At 41.8% G+C, this 22911-nt stretch overlaps 3 long non-coding RNA genes across 4 annotated transcripts; all 3 read left to right on the top strand.

Moving 5' to 3' along the window:
* The first annotated feature begins 1518 nt into the window (after nucleotides 1-1518).
* LOC140581304 (uncharacterized) lies at nucleotides 1519-6576 on the top strand. The gene is made up of 3 exons (XR_011984370.1): nucleotides 1519-1635; nucleotides 5859-6101; nucleotides 6353-6576. It is a non-coding gene; the product is annotated as an uncharacterized lncRNA (long non-coding RNA).
* Nucleotides 6577-10038: 3462 nt separating this feature from the next.
* On the top strand, nucleotides 10039-14764 carry LOC140581333 (uncharacterized). The gene is made up of 5 exons (XR_011984400.1): nucleotides 10039-10140; nucleotides 10939-11014; nucleotides 11576-11822; nucleotides 14362-14432; nucleotides 14574-14764. It is a non-coding gene; the product is annotated as an uncharacterized lncRNA (long non-coding RNA).
* Nucleotides 14765-15035: 271 nt separating this feature from the next.
* On the top strand, nucleotides 15036-22462 carry LOC140581332 (uncharacterized). 2 transcript variants are annotated; one of them, XR_011984399.1, is made up of 4 exons: nucleotides 15036-15556; nucleotides 15765-15902; nucleotides 15982-16099; nucleotides 21050-22462. It is a non-coding gene; the product is annotated as an uncharacterized lncRNA (long non-coding RNA). The 2 variants fall into 2 exon arrangements; XR_011984398.1 differs by having other exon boundaries at nucleotides 15036-15902.
* The last annotated feature ends 449 nt before the right edge of the window (nucleotides 22463-22911 follow it).

Genomic DNA, 22911 nt, shown 5'->3' with positions numbered 1-22911 from the left:
CCCCCTCTAAGCAACCTATACCCTCAAACACATCAGCATATTCCTTGAAGACATCTATTTTGTCACTTTTGCTTAGTGTCATTACTCTCTGTACCAGCCCCATTTGTTCACAAGCATGAACTCCTAATATCGGCCTCACATTTGATTTTACTACAATAAATTCCAATATATATGTTTTGTTCTTGTGTTTCACTGTCCAGTTACACTTCTATGTGTATAGATTCTATGTGTCAGAATAGTGCCATATGTACTTGTATGTGTACTTTCCAATTTGCACCCGTAAAAAGAAATTTGCTCGCACTGAACACAATTTTCATTCGCAAAAAAAAATATTTTGCAAATACAAGTCAATATTTTTTGTAAACGCGAAACCAAACATCTTCATAAAAATATTTTTTACAAAGATAGAATGATTTTCAAGTACAAAACCTGTATTGCAAATCCAAGTCCTCCTGCAAATACCAACCTGCGAGTGCAAATTCACACTTGCGCATATAAATAATTTTGGCACTAATTTGCCTAGCGCTTTGCAGATAAATATTTGCTCGCAAAGTCACCAATCAAATTAATTCATTTGCTAGCCAATCATAAAGCTGCAGGTAAGGTAGCAACCAATCCTGGCCTTCCAGTAAAAAAAACCGCTGAAGAAGACGAAGGTACCAGAGCAGGACTCTTGTACGGGAAAATGGACAGTAGTCAGCACGGGCCGGTGAGTTCTGTTTTGAATAAATGCGACTACCGATGTACAGAATAAATTACACAATCTAGCAGTAATGATATGGTAACGCCTTGTCAAACTACGATGCAATAAATTTGTTTACTGATGCTAAATCTATTTTTAGCTGGGTGTTTGAGCTGACATAACGTTTTTAAAATTACCAATAAACTTTTTGAATGCTAACAATTAGTGAATTGAATTGCTAACGATTAGTTGTTAAATCTGTGTTTTGATACTAGGTCTGCTAAGACCATGTTTTTTTTATTCGTGATGTCTTACACCGTACGTAGCTATAATAATAACGAATAGATATGTTAGCTAAATATGAGTGCTATAGTATTTTATTCTAATCATGCAGTTACATTAGCACATAAAACAAGTAATTCATGATACAGTACTTATCCAGTAATATGTTTATGGTACTATGCAGGGCACCAGTGGTGTTGAGCAGGCAGTAAGGGCAATGATGTCTGTCATTGCCAACACTTTGGAGGAGTCAAATAGGAGATCAACGTCTGCACAAAGGATTCCTTCACTTGTGACAGGCACACAGAACCAAGCATCTGGTTCTGCCAGGCCTGAAATGAGTGGCAGTGTACAGGTCCAGCAAGAGATGTGCAGGTTACAATAGTTTTCTTAGAGGTTAATCATTCGTCACATGATATCTGATTCAAACTTTATTGCTATTTCAATTGTTCTCAAGATCCTTTCCAGGGCTGTTCAGAAAAGATGGACCTGTACGTGGAAAACGGAGGTTATCTACACCTACAAACTATATAAATAACAGTCAGCCTTACATTCTGTGCACTACCGGGACCAACTACAACCACCCTTACAGCGGCAGATGAAATGCATCTTATTCAGGAAGAATTGGGAAGAAGCTAGTGTCTCTGCCTGAGGACAGCTCACATGATGAGGTAAATGTCTATTGTGCTTAATGCTTCCATCCATTGTCCAACCTGCTTATCCTATTGGGTCATGGGGGGTCTGGAGCCTATGCCAGAAGCAATGGGCACGAGGCTGGGAACAACCCTAGATGGGGGGCCAGCCCATTGCAGGGCACACTCACACATGCACACCTAAGGGCAATTAAGCAACACCAATTAGCCTCAGCATGTCTTTGGACTGTGGGGGGAAACTGGAGTGCCTGGAGGAAACCCCCTGACGACACGGGGAGAACATGCAAACTCCACACACATGTGACCCAGGCGGAGACGCGAACCCAGGTCCCAGAGGTGTGAGGCAACAGTGCTAACCACTGCACCACCATGCCACCCCGTGCTTAATGCTTAATAATACTATTTGCATGCTTTCTTTGCGTTCTCAATAATTACTAATTTCATATGTACACTGTGTTCTGTAGTTATGCTTCAACAATATGACTACCATAATGCATACACTGTTAAAAAAATCCGTAAATTTAGGGGTCCCTTTACCGTGGATTTGCAACGGATTCGCTCCGTTTTGCGAAATACGGAAAGTTTGCTGTTGCGCAAGGCAGTATGGGTAGAATTTTCTCCCCCAGCCAGAATTTTCCGACGCCATTACACTCAGTGCGGTCAGTGCCTGCCTAAAGTTCTGCGAGTCACATGGAAAGTTGGATACAGGTTGGTTGTGTGTAATGAGAATAGGAATGGAGTGCCACCTCTCAAACAAAATATATTGAGTTAAACATGTTAAACACATGATAAGCACGTTTTCTGCTCATTTACGTCTGCATGGCGGGCGTTCTGTTCTGGCACCCCTAGCCGGACAGTCGCCTTTCCGCCATGAAAAGTAGGACAAATTATTAGTTGGTTAATTTTGTCTCGAAGGTTTCTAGGTTTTTAGCAGCATTCCAACCGGAGCTATCGTAAGTACCGGTATGTCAAAAGCCCATTTTTTGTTCCCCCTCGTACATTAAATTGGTCTCGATAGGCAGTTGGTAGTCGTGTGCGTTTCATGTCGACATCTGAATGTGTGGACGTTTGCTGCTAGCTGCGTTAGCATTAGCCAGCCGCCTGCGCTTCATAAGTACGTCAAAAGCCTATTTTTTTTCCTCCTCGTACATGAAATTTGGTCTCGATAGTCAGTTGGTAGCCGTGTGTGTTTCATGGTAACATTTGAATGTGTGCGTTTTGCGTTATTTTGAAGCGTGGGTGGACGACGGCCCGTTTGCCCAGCTAAAGTTAACGTTAGCCCATAAGTTGGGTGTGCGCGCGCGCGTGTGTGTAAATTAGCCACGTGTGTGTATTGTTATAGCTCGCTGTGTTACGTTAGCATACAACTGAAAATGGCAATAATTAAAAGGGGTGATGATTAAGTAGAGATCTAGAATCAGATTTCCCCTGTGATTATAAGACTTTCCATTCCCTAAAGTGAAAAAAGCAGTGAGGAAAACATTGCAGCCCAAAGAGTGGCCCATGCAGCCCAAAGCAGATTGCTTATTTGAAGGTAACTGAAAAGTGAATGTGCTTCACTGTGCTGATCTGAATTTATTGTTTTCATATTGATTCTGTCTATCCTTCACTTGGCAAATTCAATCGCTTAAAAATGTTGACTTGTAACATTTGTGGCTTTAATGCCCGGTCTTCGGCTGATTACTTGAAACACTGCCGAACACACAGAAATAATAATAATGTTTTTTTTTTATGTGGCCATAGGGATTGCAGAAGGAAGCTTAATACATACAGTAGCCTTGCTGTGCATATGTCACGAGCACATGTAGACAGAAGGAGCACACAAACATGGAACCGTAATGTGTCTGTACAGTTAAAGTGCTCGTTTAATTTTTGCAGCAGTGAATACCGGTATGCTGATCTTAAAACTTTAAAGTGTCATTTGAGTAGTCACATAGATGAGGGTTTGACTGTAACATGTCCCTTTGATGAATGTTGTAAGACATTCAATGTAAAGTCATCCTTTTTAACGCATATTTCCAGATACCATAAAGGGTGGGATGTTACCAAGATAGCCCCAGTTCATATATGTGAACTAACAGAACGGTCTTTCCAAGGTGAAGGATCACATATAGAACCTGTAGAACCTGAAGAACCTGAAAGTTTTAACATTGATGCAGAACAAAGTGATAGTTTTTGCAGTGATCAAGTGAAAGACAACTTCACAGAGAGTCTTGCTCAGTTTTACTTGGGTTTACAGGCAAAATACTTGGTCCCAGCCTCCACAATAACAGAAATAGCAAATGAAATGAGAACTATAAGTGATATTCAACAGGAATATACTGTGGATGCACTAGCCCGTGAACTGGGGCAGTATGGTATTCCAAAGGAGACTGTAACATCTCTTGAGAATAGTGTATACGAGGCCTATGCACAAGGCATTACATGAAAAGGGTCATTTAACTACGCAACACAAGAGGCTGAAATATTACAAGTCACACTATGACTATGTTGAACCTGTTGAAGTCTTTCTTGGACGCAATCGCAGTGGCCAGAAGAGGCACTATCATTACATCCCAATACTGGAAACCCTCAAAGTAATTCTGAAACGGCAAGGTTTAGATCAGCACAGTCCTAGTTCAAATTCTGATGTACTCTGTGATGTCACTGATGGGTGGGCCATCAAATCCAATGCCATGTTTTCCTCAGACCCAGACAGTTTAAAGGTAATGCTCTTTCAGGATGCTTTTGAGGTGGCTAATCCACTCGGATCTGCCAAGACAAAGCATAAAGTATTGGCTGTCTACTTCACACTAGGAAATTTTCATCCACACCAACGATCAACTGTTGATCAGATACAGTTGGCATTACTCTGTGTAGAGAAAGATTGCAAATACTTTGGAATGGATAAGATTTTCAATAAGCTAGTGTCAGACTTGTGTGAGCTGGAGGAAAGGGGCATATCTTTCAATGGAAAGATATATAAAGGCACTGTTGCGTGCATAATGGGAGATAATCTGGGCTCCCACATGATTGGTGGCTTTACAGAAAATTTCAGCACAGCTCAGTATTTCTGCAGATACTGTTTGGCAACAAAAAGTGAATTTCAGTCGAACCCTCTCACAGTTTTCACTCATAGAAATCCAACTGATCATAATGAGACTGTGCGGTTTCTGGAAAGTAACGATGAAGTACACACTCATCACGGTGTTAAATGTGACAGTGTTTTCAACAAACTATCCAACTTTCATGTGTGTCAGCCAGGCTTACCAGCTTGTTTAGCTCATGATCTGTTTGAGGGGGTAGTAGATTATGATTTGTCATTGTTTTTGCAGTTCTTAATCATAACGCAAAAGTGGTTCAGGTATGAGGTTTTTAATGAAAGAATCAAATCATTTCCTGGTGAAAGCAGCGACAAGCTAAACACTATTCCCACTACAGGAGCAAGGCTTGGAGGGCATGCAGCTCAAAACAGGTGGCTTTTGAGATTCTTGCCTGTTTTGGTGCATGACACAATTGAAGATGCTGATAATGAAGTATGGGGACTTGTACTACTTCTAAGGGAGCTTGTTGAATTTGTCTGTGCACCTCGGCTCTCAGAGTCGCAGATTGCTTTCATGAAGGGACTGATTGAGCTGTATGTGGAATTGAGGAAAGAGTTATTTCCAAGAGTTCAACTTAGACCGAAACACCACTATCTGCTTCACTATGCACACTTGACTTTACAATTTGGCCCACTCATATATACTTGGACAATGCGCTTTGAATCAAAACATTCTTATTTTAAAAGATGCATTAGGGCAAGTAAGAACTTCATAAATGTAACCAAGTCTCTGGCTGAACGGCACCAGTTGCTTCAGGCTTATCAGTCTTGTGGTACCTTGTTTAGTCCCCAGGTTCATGTCTCAGACTCAATACGGTTCTATCCAGAGCTCTATGACCAGAACATAAAGACAGTGGTTGAAGAATTTGATTTGAACTCAAGTAACTCAGTTGTCACAGAGAGAGTACAGGTTAAAGGCACTACATATGCAAATGGAATGCTGGTCTTACTGAGCTATGCCAAAGGTCAACTGCAGTTAGGACAAATAGCAAGCATTTTTGTAAAAAATGAAACTATTGTCCTACTTTTGCTTCGAGGGAAAACTGCCAGGTGGATACCTGAGCTTGGACTCTATGAACTTAATGAAAATGCTTCTGACCTGTTCAGTTGCCATGATTTGAACAAACTTGATGATTATCATCCACTTTATTCTTACCAGAGAGGTACTCGGTGGCTCATTCCTCTTAAACACACACCAACATGGAACTTGTGAAAAACTATGTCAAGAAAGCAATGCCATCACTCAGTAGCGATCAGATGGATACACTCATGGCTAAACTGGAGGAATTAGGAGTGCTCTCTGTAGATGACCTGAGCCTTGTGGACCCGGAGGACATTAAAGACACTCTGCCATTCATTCAGTGCAAAAGATTCGTCAGAGCTGTCAAAGCATTGGAAGCAGGTGAGTTTTTGCCCCTCTGTTTTAATGCAAGTTTTCTGAAACTACAAAGGTTTATTCAAAAAATGCAAAAAAAAAAGGTTGCCATCAGCTGTACAGTACATGGCAATAACTACCCTATAATTGGTTTTCATAATTAGGTCCATTTGTATTCCTGGTGGACCCAAACTGGACATTGAGGACCAATGTATTAATTGATTTGTAACAATCGTGATGTGTTTAATTTATGGAGATGTTTGTCATGTCATCCATAGATTCACAAGCTCCACCGCAGTTCACCAGGCCTGGCCCCTCATCAACACCTGAGCCACAGAGGTTTCAGCTGCCCTCAACACCACCTGAGACAGCCGACTCCCCATCCCAAGACACATATTCTGTACCATGGCACAAATTTCCCTCAAAAGTCATGGATGAGTTGCGTGAAAAGAAGTACATAATGGGGAAAGAGAGACGAGAGATGGTTCGGATCGTCGCTGAAGATTACCTCCATAAACACCCAGGAAGACCTGGTAGACAAAAGCTGAGGGAACTCGCCAGTATGATTGTAGGACAATATCCTGCCTCCTTCAAGCTGACAGAGCCGTTTGGAAACAAACCTTTTGCAAAAGATGGTTCTGAAACTCTCTTTCGTCAGCTGGAACACAGAATTGAAAATATGAAGAGGCCACAAAGCTCACTGAAGAGGCGAGCAGGGGGTGAAAATTCAACAAAGAAAAGGCCCAGGAATTCAGATCTGTATGGATGTGTGGCGTGGGATCCAATCATTGAGGGGACTGTGTGTAGAGAAGACCTGCTGTCTAAACGAGATGACTTGAAACGTGCCTTTCAAACCCGGGATCTTCAGGTGGGTCTGCAATCATCCATTACAGATACAGATACAGAAAGCTTTATTAATCCCCGAAGGGCAATTCAGTTTCTACAGTTTGACTAACTGTTTGACTGTTTGTCTAACTGCCTCATATCTTTAGGAGTCATCTGTTCGAAAATTGATGACTGAAACATATCCCATTCAGCGTGAAATCCTCAACGATGATACCCCTATTACCGTTGTAAAGGACGAGTGGCCATTCCTGTTTGAAGTTCCTCACCTGTTTGATCATGCATCTAAACTCCTTGGCTTCTCTGTACAAAACAAGCTGGCACAGGTGTGTTGTTACTGTTATTATTATGATTGTGCTGTGCTGCTCCATTTGGAGAGAATTTTGTCTTTATTAATCAATCAAAAAAAGATTTGCAACCAAAAAGAGAGTTGAGACCAAAAAAGATAAACTGGCAACCAATCAAATAGAATAAATTGGATGAACAATCAAATAGAATAGATTTGAGACCAAAAATCAGGAAGTGGCAACCAAAAAAGCAGAACATTTGAGATCAAAACAGAAAAGGTTGCAAATGAAAATGAAATAATACGATTTTTTCTTTTTTTCTTTTTTTTTTCCAAAATTCTCTCCATAGCTCCAAACGAAAATGAGTGTTAGTCTTATGTACCTGTACAAAATTAACACCTTGAACCTTGAACAGGAACTTTCCAAAAAAGAAAAGGGGATCAATGACTTCCTTGACTCCAAAGGGGTGAAGATGGGCGAAGGTCCAATACAGCTCATCTGTGGCATTACAAAATACTTCAAGGAAGACTCTTATAAACTCTTCCACAAAAAAGAGGTAGATGTTTTAGATTTTAAACTGTGTGCAAGATAATTATTTGCATCCAGTGGTGAACCAAGTAACCAACCACAGTAAGAAGTATAGATTCCCCTAATTGTGCTGCTGAGATTCTCTATAAACTCTCTCTCTATAAACTATTTACATTAATGTCTGTGCTTAATGGCTACCTCTGTCTGATGAAGACACTAGCAGATAGTCAATTTGCCAGCAGGTTTGTGTGCACTGGAAACATTAATTCATGTGTCATGTCTGTCACCAAAACAGATCTCTGCAGATCCTGAAGTCGAACTCCCAGTGACCCCATGCATCCTAGTCAGAGGTTTGTAGTTAAATCTTTTTTGAATCCCAGCAAGCTGTTTTATAAGCTGTTGTTTTGTCGTATTTATTAAAGAAATGTTTTGCTTGCCTTAAAATATAGGATTTTTTTTTTTGTATATGGTACATGGTTTTTATCTGTGTTTAAGGTGACCAGCAATTCAAGATTGCTGTTGATGGGTTACTTGTCAATGACCACATCACCTCTCCCATTGTGGCCTTGAGCTACGTCTTCTCCATGTTTTATGTCTGCAACGTCCAATACCCACCGGAGATGGCTTTTACTCTCGAATTCATGCAAAGGTAAGCACTCATTGTTTGGAAATACTTGTCACATGTAAATGTGACTTTGCCGTGCCTTTCTGCACCCGACCTGCTTTTTGTGAATCTACACCAAACCCCTTTGTCTGAGATGTACAAGCTTAAAATGTGTCGCCACATGCTGTGAGCTTTTAGATCAGCTGTTATTGGCTTATGATCCCCCTGAATGTGGATTTGTTTGTAGATTTCATAGCTCCCTGTTGAAGACTATTGTTGGAATAACTGTGTCATATTTTTTTAAATGGCAGGTAACATGCTTTTTGCTTTACATAGTGTCCTAAGTCAATCAAAAACAAAACAAACATAACATGATTCTAGTTGGGAAATGGAGCAAAAACATATTTTTCTGAGAATGGTTTCTTGACACAAAATTCGTTTGAGCTATCTCTTTAAAACCATTAGCACCTGAGACCAGGTTATGTCAGTGTTGGTCAAACCTTTTCATGTCAAAGACACACAAACTGAAATGTATTTGGCTGCAGACTCCAACCTCAAAATATGTTGTTCCAGGGACCCCCCCAGAAGCAAAGACTAAACATATTCATTTAAAAAATAATACATGCTGGATTCATGCCCAAATGTTGATGCTTTGATGTGTAACATGCACTGAATGTCACAGTTGCTCCACTCCATGTTTGAATAACCCCCAGGACAGTCCGTGTTCAAATGTGCTGTTACACCTTTTGATAGGACGATGTCAACTGTGTTTTCTATCCCCTTCTGTGTTCTGTGCATTTATAATATCCCTGCATACACGTTGAGGATGCATGCTGTCATGTGTTGGTGATAAGCAGACTTCTCGCCCTTGCAAACATTTCTGTATATGCGCAGTGTGAATGCATGTGTCTTGAAAAGACAAAGGAAGAGATAAGCTTAGCCACTGGCACCAGCACCACAACAACATTGGGTACTAGACAGATGGTCTACAAGAATGATAGAGAGGTTAACACATAGGGGCATATTGAAGAAAACAAATGTATGATTTTATTGAACTGCTCCACTCCTGTCAAGCCACACTACACGTGCAAACTTTGTCTGCATATCACTATTATTATTATTTTTTTAATTTCTTTGGGATCAATCCTGAGCGAGGCTCCAAGGCAGAGAAGAAGGGGAAGAAACGGCACTTCATTCAGGTGTGCAAGCTGGTTTCTCAGCTGAAGGAATTTGAGTGCAAGCAGAAGGAATCTGAGTGGGCCATTTGAGCTGTTCTCAAAGCTCAGAAAATACCTTTTTGGACTGAATGTACACACACACACACACACACAAAGGCAAATCCAAAAACATGGGGCTTGGGAGTAGAAATACAGATTTTTACAGTATTATGTGAGTTCAGATGTTTTAACTAGATGCCCACAACACACATGCTGCAGTTTCAAATCCCCCATGTTAAGGGGGAGGGAAGGTGGGCAATATTTGTCATTCCAGGTAGAGCTTTGCCTGTCAATGTGGAGTTGGAGGTGTAAGTTTTAAGTTGTTTTAAGTTTTAAGTTGTTTTAAGAGTTTTAAAAATCTCTTTATGGCATGTTGCACAGAGTCATCCTTCTAAGGTCATGGTTGTTATTGCTGCACTGATGTTTTATAGAAAAGTTGTATAATGTAATACTTCTAATGTTCTATTTGTTTTTTGTAGAAAGTTCAGACACTGGTTGCAGAGCTCTGCCTGTCGGTGTGATATGTGGAGTTGGAGGTGTAGGTTTCTGCATCCTCCTGGAGGGGGCTCCTCATTTTGCACTGACAGGTGAGACAGCAACAGCAATGCTGGCAGTTTTATTGTCTTATTTTGTCAATGTCTTTAACAAATCAATTTGTTATTAATGCCTGTCAGCCTGTGGGTGCTAAAAAGTTGCTAGATTTGGCAGCTCCCTGTTAAAAGGACATGGCTGTAGTTCTTTGAGAGAGCAGCTGGTTTATGTATGTAAAATTGCTCTGAATGTGAAGGTGATGTTCTGAATGTTTTAATGGTTGTAATGTAAATATTGCAATTCATTCACCACAAAAAATGAAATCACTTTAAAGCACTGGCAGCTGTTAAAGGAAATAAATAATTGTTGTGATTCTACATTTGTGCTTTATTGATGGTAAACGGTATAGAGAACTGTACGGAATTAAACATTTTAGGATGACTGAAGTGTCCATAAATGGTACGGATTGAGTACTTAAATACTATGGAATATTCCATTTAAGGTTTGATGGAAGTGTCCGTAAATGGTAAAGAAAAAGTCAGGTAAATCTACGGAAATATCTGTTATAGGGTTAACGGAATTGTCCGTACAATAACGCAAAAATTTACAGAAAATACGGAATTTTCCATTTTAGGTTTGACGGAAGTGTCCGTCAATGGTACAGAAAAACTCAGGTAAATCTACGGAAATATCCGTTTTAAGGTTTACGGAAGTGCCCGTACAATAACAGAAAAAGTGCTGGTAATTAATTACCAGCACTTTTTCAGTTTTTTTACGGATTTTTTTTTAACAGTGTAGTTAAATAGCATTTTTACATGACAAAAGTATTTATGAAGCTAATTTATTCTGAACAGATTGTTAAACTTCTGGAGATTGAGTATCCTAAACTGGGGAACATCACAGGTGGATGGATGCTTTATAAAGCCACAGGTAAGAATTCTGCATAATAGAATATATAATATATACTGTATATACATATATTGTAATTTTTTAATAGTTTGTGATATTTTGTGTTGTTTTCAAAAATAGTACTAGCACTAACATGGTACTAGCATTTAAACCATTTTCTGGAATCATACCAGAAAATTCTTAGTGATTTTTTAAAGTGACCTTGTAAAGTTTCTGTGTTTGACAGCTGATGAACGATGAGCAGTATGCATTCAAAAGTAAAAGTAAAATTCCAAAGTAAACCACAAATAATAACCAATTAAATAACTAGGAATGATGGTTGTTGTCAGTGGCATTTGTAGATCAAGTCAGAGTAATATGCTAGGTAATATGCATAAGTATGATTACAAAGGTGCCAGGTATTTTTAGTCAATAGGATCATCAACAGTTGACTTTTGTTATTAAGTGGACGCACTTATAACATGCTTCCTGAAACTGGGATAAAATGGTGTCATTTAAAGCTTATAATATATGTACATTATTTGTACTTCTTAAAAATTATTTATAACATTTTAATAAATAGGAATTTACATATTTTCACAGGTGGGACTGGTCATAGAAAACTTCAAATTATCCCTCTAGAGTCAGAGGGGTATTCTGGAAAGCAGCTCAAAATGTTGACAAATGCAGGGAAAATCGTTTTGTATGTAGCTCCACTACAGGAGGAGATGGACCTGAGTCCTCTTCCTCCTGATGCTCAAGAGTTTGCTAAAATGCCCAAAAAACCTGCAAGAGATGTGGCATGTATATGCCTCTTCAGTTGTTGGCATCTCATGTGGACAACTGTGAAGTAAGTAACATGTAGTCTGTAAATTAGAATAGATAAAGTTTTGTGTTTTTTTTTTGTTATATATGGCCCATATATGAATCAATAAAACATACTAAGAATCAGCATTATTTAATGTGTGTTCAGGGTAACAGCCTTGAACATGATGTTTCCCCTGAGACTCCTGTTACATCAGAAGGCACTAAGGTAATAGCATAGTTATTAGTTTACAGGGCTAGACATAAGGATTTAGGAGGGCACAGCCACTTTGGCCTTGGCTATTCATATTTTTTCTAGGGCACAAGGCCATTAAGCCTGGGCACAAGGCCAAAATCTGGAGTAAATTAGCTAGTGTGCAGTGGTATTGTTTTTTGTGAAGTCATTGACAAATTAAAAATTTTAATTTGAAAAAATGTTTTTTTCATTTATTTAAATTTCATAGGACACCTCGGGCCTTGTGGAGGAATTTTATTTCCATAAAGGATGCATTTTTTTATTTTCAAAAAAGCAGAAACTTTCCAAAAAGGCATTGGGCTAATACTGAGTCACCAATTACTGTAATTACCAAGTTTAGACAACCTACGCAATACGACCTTCGATTTGAGACAGAATATATATATATATATATATTTATAGATATATATATAGCTTTATTTCAAAAAACAAAATCCAACAATAAAGGAGCCGTCAATATTTTTGTATTTGTTGGCTCAGAACACCCGTATTCTTTTAGTGTACATGACAATTGACTTCCCCAACCCGTGGAGGAGTGGAGGAGTTTAAGTATCTCGGGGTCTTGTTCACGAGTGAGGGTAGGCGGGATCGGGAATTGGATAGACGGATCGGAGCGGCGTCTGCAGTTCTGCAGGCGCTTAACCGATCCGTCGTGGCTAAGAAAGAACTGAGCCAAAAAGCCAAACTCTCGATCTATTGGTCCATCTTTGTCCCTACCCTCACCTATGGTCATGAGCTATGGGTAATGACCGAAAGAACGAGATCGCGAATACAAGCGGCCGAAATTAGGTTTCTCCGCAGGGTGTCTGGGCTCTCCCTTAGGGATAGGGTGAGAAGTTCGGATATCCGGGAGGGCCTCGGAGTAGAACCGCTGCTTCTTCACGTCGAAAGGAGCCAGTTGAGGTGGTTTGGACATCTGGTGCGGATGCCTCCTGGGCGGCTACCCGGAGAGGTTTTCCGTGCCTGTCCTACAGGGAGGAGGCCCCGAGGCAGGCCCAGGACTCGCTGGAGGGATTATATCTCTCGGCTGGCCTGGGAACGCCTCGGTGTCCCCCCCGAGGAGCTGGTGGGGTTAGCTGGGGAGAGGGAGGCCTGGGTGCCTCTGCTGAAGCTGCTACCCCCGCGACCCGAACCCCGGACAAGCGGAAGATGATGGATGGATGGATGGATGGACAATTGACTTGACGTTCGTTTTTTGCACACTGCACGCTACCAGTCCTATATCCTCCCAGCAGAGCTTGGTACTTCTCTGAGTCAAATCTGCTCTGCCTCGGCAAATGTTTTTTTACAACACCATCTGACACTTACCTGAACAAAGTAGATAATTTGCAACATTTTGCGGCAGTAGCCGCGAGTTCAGCTTGCTTTCTTTTACGTTCTCGATCTTTGCGAGGCATGGTGACAGCATAAGCAGCAGACGACAACTACACGATGATTACCGAAGAGGACACCTATCTGTTATTCGGAAACCGTCGGATGGCTTTTCCAATCAAAAACGTAACCCCCCGATGATGCACCATTGTCATTGCTGTGGCTCCATAGTAGGCTGGACGATACATACCGTACCAGCCAATCATGCGACGAACACATGATCGTATTAGTCCAGAATTCATTGCGGTTCATTCAGTAGTTGGGAATTACGAGATGTGCGGGTCGACCTCGTTTCTCGTATCTTAGGTTAGGTTCGGGTTCAGTACAGATGCATCGATTGTTGACGAGGTAAAGTGGACTGTGTCGTGCGCAAGTCTTTTGTGTAATGAACGTTACTTTCGGTAAAAAGGGTGCATACGGCCAGACAAACATTAAAGGCAGGCCAATCTTGGCCGTAAGGTACTTCAATTTTGAGGAGGCGTGCGGCCAATTTTGAAAGGTATGACGGCCATTGGCCGCGGTGCCGCGGCTTATGTCTAGCCCTGAGTTTATAATTTAATGTATATTTTTCATATAGTCAACATAAAATATATTGACTTGAAAACACTTCTTTTTTCTGACTGGGTTAAAATTTTCACACATAAATAATTCCTTATTGTCTCATTAAGAAAAAACAGTAACAAAATATGTCTTTAGTGCCTTACTAACAAAAAATAGTAATGATCAGATATGTGTTGTTCTGATATCTAGTGTGATATTGTTTTTTGCATAGAAAAATAGCCCCGTACAGTGCCCAATTTGCTTAAAGGACTTTACTGCTGATGAAATAGAGACACATGCCAGTTTTTGTGATGAGGGGTGAGTTGTATATAATGTTGTACGCAATGTTGGATGCCTTTTAAGTAACAGTAGGCTACAGCATCACCTTCTATGTATTCAGTAGATTTGATTTCAACAGATATCAGCCTTCTACAAGTGGAAACGTTGACATGCATCCTTCACCTTTACACAGTGTTTCAGACATGCAAGGTGTGTTTCCTTAAAGAATTCTCCTCCTCCCCTTCCTAAAGATTTCCAATTACCAGCTAAGGTTTATCTGAATTATTGGCATTAAAGGGGTATTTATGATGACAACATTTAACATACTTGTCATATTTTTGAATTCTTTAGAATGGATGACCACATCAGACCCCAAGAGAGCTGCATTGCTTTTTACTCGAGAATTACTGTGCAAGGCAGAGAGACATGCTGAACCCCTGTGTTTCACTTTGGACATTCACAAGAGTGTTGAGGAACAAGACCATGCTATTCTGTTCTTCTACAAAAAAGGCAACGTCAACTGGGCATCTCCTCTTCAGTGCAAACTAAGAGGTATTGTTTAAAAACCATTTACCACTTTTATGCTAATTCAAATAATATTTTGGTGCATTATAATCCACATAATTTATATGATCTAACAGGTGATTCTAACTGTTGGTGAAGGTGTGAACCGTTATGTCCTCTCTACCATCTGTCATAAACTTAGAAATGGATTCCACGTTAACTTAGGTACTTGCAGACATTCTTAAATGTGTATATTTTTGTGTGTGTTCACACGTTGAAGTATTTACAAAACTAACAACTTCTCTTACAGGTAACATGGATGCTACTAGGCTGTTTGAGGGAGAGCAGGGTCACCTTGTTGCAAGTACATCCTCTTTTCTGGTTGAAAGTGACTTGTTCTTAGTGGCTGGCAGGATGGTGGCACACAGTTTCTTGCACGGAGGTCCAGGTTTGCCAGGACTAAGTCCAGCAGTAGTCCATGTTTTAACAGGAGGTATGCCAGAGACAGCAACTTTAAAACTAGAAGACTGTCCTGATCTGGATGTTCGGGACACTCTACAACTGGTATGTTGCACAAGGGTAGCATTTATTAAACAATTACGTTGTAAATTAAGATTTTTTTTCCTGTATTTTCATAAAGCTGCAGAAAGATGACAGAATAACTGATCTAGAGAGGGAGAAAATTCTGGAGCTTTGTCTGTCATGGGATCTCCCTGGTGTCACAGACGGCAACAAGAAGTGGCTCTTCGAACGACTGCTCCTCCATGCTGTATTACCGATCTATTTTCTCACAGATGTTATAGTTTGAGCAATTGTGAACAATGTTACAAGTATGAACAGCATCATATTTATTGTATTCCTGACATATTTTTGAACAGATATATTTCTGAAATTGCTAAAATTAAGTTCCTATACTCTTTAGGCTTATTAGTCTTGATGTAGTTTATATCTTTGTTGTTAAGATGAATTATTATGAGTAAATATGACTACAGTTCTCTGTATAACCGATTCCTATGTCATGGACCTAATTTCCTATAGGTGTTAGGCCGGACCACACGTCAGCTAAAACAGATGCGCAACGGTCTGAAGGAGACAGGACTATGGCCACTTATCAGAGGAAGACCAGATGTGGTGGAACATATTTTTCCAAACTCAGAGTATGACTACTCTCCTCAGGTGAATATGCACCTAACCAGGCCTTTTCTATTTTTCGCATGCTTTATTTTTGCAATTATAAAATTCATATGTATTCTAGATGATACTGCAGCATATAGTGTGGCCCCAGAATTCTGATGAGGACGATGAGGATGAAGAGCTTGATGCAAATACCAGATCCCGCATTGCTGGCTACCTGCGTCAATTTATTGACAATGGTATTTAATTACATACTTTTAATTATTTAGCATAATTGGAAGCCTCTAATGTATTTCAATATAATATACACATTTGCAGCATGTACTACAGCAGTAGTGTAGTTATTTTCTACCAGAACATTTTGAATCACTTTGCAGCAATCACACTTTGTAATCGAAATGTTCTGGAAACTGTAAATGATGACCTTAAAATAATCTGCAAAGCTCTCTCAAAAAGAATAGAGAAGATAACCCCTCACATAATTCATCCTGACCAAACTGGTTTCATAAAAGGGAGGCACTCATCAACAAACACACGTAGATTACTCAATCTGATAGACTATTCGTGCAATAAAAACCTTCAAATCACAATATTGTCTCTAGATGCAGAAAAAGCATTCGATAGAGTCAGTTGGAGTTTTTTATTTGCAACATTACACAAATTTGGTTTTGGAACCTCTTTCATAAACTGGTTAAAAATATTATATAGTTCCCCAACAGCATGTGTTAGGACAAATGACCAAACATCCTCTAGCTTCTGTCTCAAGAGGGGCACCAGGCAGGGATGCCCTCTCTCCCCCTCACTCTTTGCAATTTTTATTGAACCACTAGCAGCAGCAATTAGACAGGCTATAGTGATTAAAGGCATCAAATGCAAGAATGTGGAACATAAGGTCAGTCTTTATGCGGATGATGTGTTACTCTTTCTCCAACATTCACAAACCTCTCTCTCTGAGGTAATTACATTAATTAACTCTTTCTCAAGAGTCTCAGATTATTCGATAAACTGGTTAAAATCCACAGCTCTTCCAATTAACTGCTCCTTTCAGAATTCTTCCTCCACTCCACTGCAATCTGGAGATATCAAATATTTAGGTATTAATGTTTCACCTAGGCTGGCAGATTTAACTAAATTAAACCACATCCCACTTTTAAAGAAGGTAGAGAATGATCTGGCTAGATGGAAGTCCCTACCCATATCACTCATGGGACGGGTCGCCTCTATAAAAATGATGGTGCTGCCAAGAATTAATTATTTATTTGCAATGATCCCAAGCAAACCATCACCTGACTGGTTTAGATCTCTGGACTCCGCCATCTCTAAATTCCTTTGGAAAGATAAACCACCGCGTATTAGCTTAAAAACGCTGCAAAGGACCAAGGACAAAGGAGGACTAGATCTGCCTAACTTTCACCACTACTTCTTAGCTAACAGGCTTCAAAACATCTCAGGGTGGCTAAAACATACCCTCTTAGATGAACCTTGGCTAGACGTAGAACAGGCATTATGCAATAACATAGAGATATCGGATCTACCATTCATTAGCTCAAACATTAAACGACACGAATGCTTCAAAAGCATCAGTATCAGCTCTTCTCTGACAGCATGGTGGGAGTTTCTAAAAACGACTGAGTCTTCATTAATCCCATGCAAACGTACTCCCATCTGGAACAACCCTGACATACTACTAAACAATAATATGATAAATTTCCCGGATTGGAGTTGTAAAGGTATTAAATACTTGGAACATATATTCGAAGAAATAGACTTTGTCCCCTTTGACTTATTAGTTAAAAGACATGGGATTAACAAGAATAGATTTTTAGAATATCAACAAGTTAAATCTATAGTAAAAAGGAAATTCAAGTCTAATCAAATCAAATTACAAATACCACCAAGTGTGGCAGAATTCCTTAATCTCAAAACCCCCAAATTATTGTCTAAAATATACAGGACACTTTCCAAAATGGATGGATCTATATCCCTTCCTATAGCAAAATGGGAGGCAGATCTATCAATCAGCTGGGACCACAATTTCTGGTCTAAGACATGTTTAAAAACCTTTGAACTGATTAGAAGTCCCAATTTACAATTAATACAATACAAAATCCTGCATAGAGTGCACTATACAGGGCATCGGATGTTCAGGAAGGGTTTTACATCTTCTAACAACTGCTCACACTGTCAAGGGGATACCCTTGACAATTACATCCACGCTCTTTGGTTTTGTCCACCTGCTCAGATGTTCTGGCGCAGGATTTGTGAGGACTTATCAAAGTGTCTGAAATGTGCCATTCCAGCCTCTCCTTCAGTCTGCTTGTTGGGCGACCTAGATGGTGTCACTACAGAGATTAACACAACCCACATGGCTTTCACCGCTTTATGCATTGCTAAGAAGACTGTCCTCATGAACTGGAAAAATAAAAATAACCTTAATATCAACCAATATAGAGAGAGTTTGCTGGACCATATTAGTCTTGATACAGCTTCTGCCGCCACATTAGACCAATCTCTCTGGGCTCCTTTGATCAGCTCCATTACCTAGTGGCGGTGGGGGGTCGCAGGTTTGTCCCGCTTCGGTTCTTTGTGGTTGGTGTGGGGGGGGGCATGTGGGCTTGGGGCGTCTGGGGGTTCCCTTGGGGGGGGGGGGTTTCTGGGGGGGTTCGGCGCTGGGACTGCGGTCATGGCCTGGATGGGGCTTTGGTGGCTCTTGGGTGGCGTCTTTCTGGCGGCTGCATGCAGCGCTGCTGGGGTAGCCTGTGCCGGCGGACGTAGGTTGCCGGCCTGCCGGCCGTGCTGCTCCTGGGTGGGTCCGGGGCGGGCTTGGGGTTCTGGGGGCGCTCTGCCTCCGGGCTGGGGTTCCGGCCGGGCTGGGGGGGCTTGGGTCCTGGTGGGTGTATCGCCGGGGTGTGGGTTGGCGCATGCACTGGGGCCCAGCCCCGGCGCGGGGGCCTTCGGCGCGTCGGAGGGGCTGGGGGCCTCTTTAGCTGGCGGGGAGGTTGTTACCATCTGTCCGCAGGTGGTCCCTGCCTTAGGGGTATCCTCTCTGCGGGGGTGGGGGGGAATCCAATAGAGTAAGAGAATGGACCCAACCTGGGTGTCTATTGTCTTATGTAGTTTGGGAGTTGACTGAATGGTGGGGTGGGTGTAGTTTTTCCTCTGTGGTGGGGTCTGGTTGGCTGCCCCGGGCTCTATGGTGCCCGGCGGTGCCGCTGCTCTGGGCCCCGGATTGGATAGGCCTGGGCCCTCCCGTCCTGGGTGAATTTCAGGAGAACGGAGGTGCTTATGGGGGTCAGCGGGGGAGCTGGCTCCAGAGGGGGGGTCCTCTGCCCCCCCCGATCCTTTCCTCCCCATCCCTAAATGCTTCCCTCCTCCCGCTCTGTCACCCCAACACACACGTAGGGCTCTGAGGTGCAGGTGCGTCGCTGGGATGCAGGGGAGGTATTCCTCCTCTGTCCCCCCGTGACCACCTGTATCTCAATCACACATCACAACTTAGACACTCTCATTACTTACTCTCTCATGACACATACATTTAGGGCCTTGGGGGTGGGCACACGGAATGGCGTCCAGAGGTCGGTCTGTTCATTCAGCCTTACCTCTGGTGCCAGTGCCCACTTCTCAATTTTAAGTTGCACATAGCCATTGAGGGTTCTGGGGAGGGGCTGAGCTGACACCAGCTGCTGATTGGCAGAGGGTGGTTAGCACCATGCCCTTCCCCTGTTTTAAAACACTTTAGAACAACACGCACCAACACCACATATGAGCGGGCGGAGGGAAGCATGGGGTCTTTTCACACCCCCGTTCTCTGTTCGCCATCTGGAGCCGGGGGCTGGCCGTCCGGTCGGGGTCTGGGCTGGTGGGCTTCTCGGCTGCGGTGGAGTCCGGGGTGGTCTTCTTGTCCCCATGCCAGAGGAAAAAAGGGGTCCATCTCCGGGGTCTGGTAGCGGATTGCCCCTCTGGGGGCGGTGGTGCCTGGATCTCGGAGTATAGAGTATATATGGGGAGTGTGAGTGTGTGTACGGCGTTCATTTCTGTGTGTCTTTATGTTGGGCGAATGGGTGAATATTTGATTATGTGTGCATGAGGGTGGGAACGTATGCCTGTTTGTCTTTACGCAGGTGTCAGGTTGGGTCTTAGACTCCACCTGAAATAACATCTCAGGCTCTATTGCCCCCCACCACACTCCCTGCTGGTGGATGGGGCCCCCGGCTGCCGATGCGTTGGTGGTTCTCGATGTCCGGGGCTGGATGCTGTGGTGTGTGCTGACTCACTCTCGGCGGTTGCCTGTCGGGGCCTGGTCCTTCCGGCTCTGTCGGGTCCCGGCTGGGGGGTGGGGGGGCCCTTGGTCCTCTGGGCCCGGGGTCCGGTCTGCCCTGGTGTGGCCGGCCGCCGACGGAGCCTGCGTGCTCGCCGCCACGGCCCCCTGGGGCTCCTGCGATGTGGCTGCCGGATGGCCCCCCTCCGGAGCGCTCCTCTGCCTTTTTCTGGGTGGGGGCAGTCGTCCCTGCGGTGGTCCTCCTGGGGTTCTCGTGCCCTGAGGGGCCTCTGGATGTCTGGGGCCCGGGTCTCCTCCGTGTCGGCTTCATGTCCTGGGTGGGCGGGGCTGTGGCTCCCCACACACACTACTAGACAGTTACATGGAGAAACCTTAGGAACACCAGCGCGCTGACACACACAGGTGTGCACACAGGTGCTCACAGACACGTGCTCACGGACACACACTGTCTTGACCGGCTGTTGCTTCTGGGCATGTGTTGTAATGCGGGTTGTGTGTACTGTTCAATAACATTTAACGTTTGATGGTTGTTGTGGTTAGTACAGGTGTTGTATGTTATCTTTCTCTTTTCAGCAGACATGGAAGCAGATTATCTGTTTTGTTTTTTTTTCTTTTCTCTCCTTTTTTCTTTCTTTTTTCTTTTCCTCTCTCTCCCTCTCTCTCTCTTCCCCCCTTCTCCTCCTTTGTTCCCCCCACCCTCCCTCTCCTTCTTTTGAGGAACCAAATAAAAATATAAATTAAATAAATAAATAAATAAATAAATAAATAAATAAATAAAATTAAAAATACAAATAAAGTACTCCTCCGCAGAGGGGGGGTGGAGGAGGGAGAAAAAAAATAGAAACTGTAAATGAGCAGTATTGTTCACTATAATTGTAATAAACTATAAAATGTTTTTTTTTTCCTTTAGCATCAGCCCATGAACTGAGAAAGCTTTTGAAGTTCTGGGTAGGCTGGGAAATTCTGCCAAAGGAACTTAAAGTGGAGTTCACCACCAGCTCTATGCCCAAAGCCTCAACCTGCTTTGAGACACTTCGGCTTCCAGGCCACTACACTGATTTTCCTTCGTTTCACGTTTCAGACAGACATGCAGACCTGCTTAAGTTCAGTAATGTACGGATTTGTGTTAGTCTAAATGTAAAGTTCAGGTTTGTTAAGCAGAAGTACCCAATATTGTACCCATATCGTTGAGCAGTATTTCTACATACTCTGACCAAAGAGTTCTGTTTAATTGGTAAAATATGTAGAAGTCGGTCTGGTGCTTTCCGGAGGTTCATTAAGGGTTGCAGCATAAAAGCTTTCTAGCTATACTGATTGTTCTGTTTTACTAATTTTCTTTTTTACCTATCAGCTGAAATGAAAATAAGCCCAGATCACATTTTTTTTAGAGATGTCCAGATTCCCCTGTTCCTCCAAATTGTGAAGGAGATTATAAAAGGTCCAGGTGACACCCATCCATACATCTCGCCACAGCCTTTCAATTCTAGGATGAACATTCAAACAGTATTTTTTATTAGTTTGTTTCTTCCCTTGGTTTATACATTCATCAACAGACTAATAATACACTTTGGTTAAACTAAAAAGTGTCTGAAAATCACATTCTTAAATGAATTCTACTTCTGTGATAAAGTACATAAGTATTTCCATATTCACTGCACTCATATACTCATAAAAATTCTTGGATACCAAAAATTTAAGTTTGTCAATCAGAAACAGTAGAACAAATACAGAGAATACTCCTCTAGGCAAACTGGTAAGTCTATGCAGAGGATGACAGCAACTTGGACATGTTTTAAGATAATAAATGGCAACACCAGTACCAGTGTGGAGACTTTGTTAATACATTGTTTTGTTTATTATTAAAGAGAGAAAGAGAGGAGTGAGAAAGTTTCAGTGTGACTGAAAAAAAGTTGGTTGGGGTTGTGTAGCATAGCCCAATAAAGCCATATGGCCAGTTTCCAGTATAATGTATTAACCTCATAGATAATAACCAAAGTCACTGGCAAAATCTTTTCAGGCCACAGTGACACATCAATGAATGTGTCACTTTATAATGTCCTTTAAAAAAGAGAACTCTTGTATGTCAGAGACCTTGTTTACATAAAGTTTTGTTTATATTTGTACCTTTGATTGTGCACACTTTTTCCAGCTATATAGCTGCCCTTTCCTGTTCCCCGTACTGTGAACATCAGCCTGGCAACATCCACATTCTCAGTGCCGTGGTCCCCCCGAACCCTGGAAATAAAATGCAATAAACAGTTGAATATAGAAAGCTGTATTACTGTTATTCTGACCTGTCTGCACTGGTAAATAGTAAACTAATCTAACCTCAGTGGAAAGCCATACTGCTGCACAGCTTGGTTAAAAAATCTCAGTGTGGTAGAGGCCAAATTGTTGTTCGCAGTTCCAAGACACATGATCTATATAACAGAACATGAGAACCATTCATTAGTAGCAACCAAATTACTTTGTGATAATTACAGCAATTAAGTGAACATTTTAGTATAACAACAAAACAAAACAACCAAACTTAATCCATGTTTAAAAATTCAAATTATTATTACCAACCTTCCTTGAAAATCCATCAATGCCGCCAAATATGACAATGTTATATCTACAAACAGTAAACAAGGAATGATTTCACTGAGCACTAAGAATTCCTCAGCTATGTTCCTGAGGTATATGTGCAACACAACAATGTATCAAAAAGGTGTCTTTATTTTCAGTAATGCTTACTTTACACTCACCGAATAAGCTTGTATGAATCTGCCG

The sequence above is a fragment of the Paramormyrops kingsleyae genome, chromosome 20 (genome assembly GCF_048594095.1).
Source record: "Paramormyrops kingsleyae isolate MSU_618 chromosome 20, PKINGS_0.4, whole genome shotgun sequence".
In the NCBI taxonomy this organism is placed as follows: domain Eukaryota; kingdom Metazoa; phylum Chordata; class Actinopteri; order Osteoglossiformes; family Mormyridae; genus Paramormyrops; species Paramormyrops kingsleyae.
The sequence above is the reverse complement of the archived record's forward strand: the minus strand, read 5'-3'. Positions and strand labels throughout refer to the sequence as shown.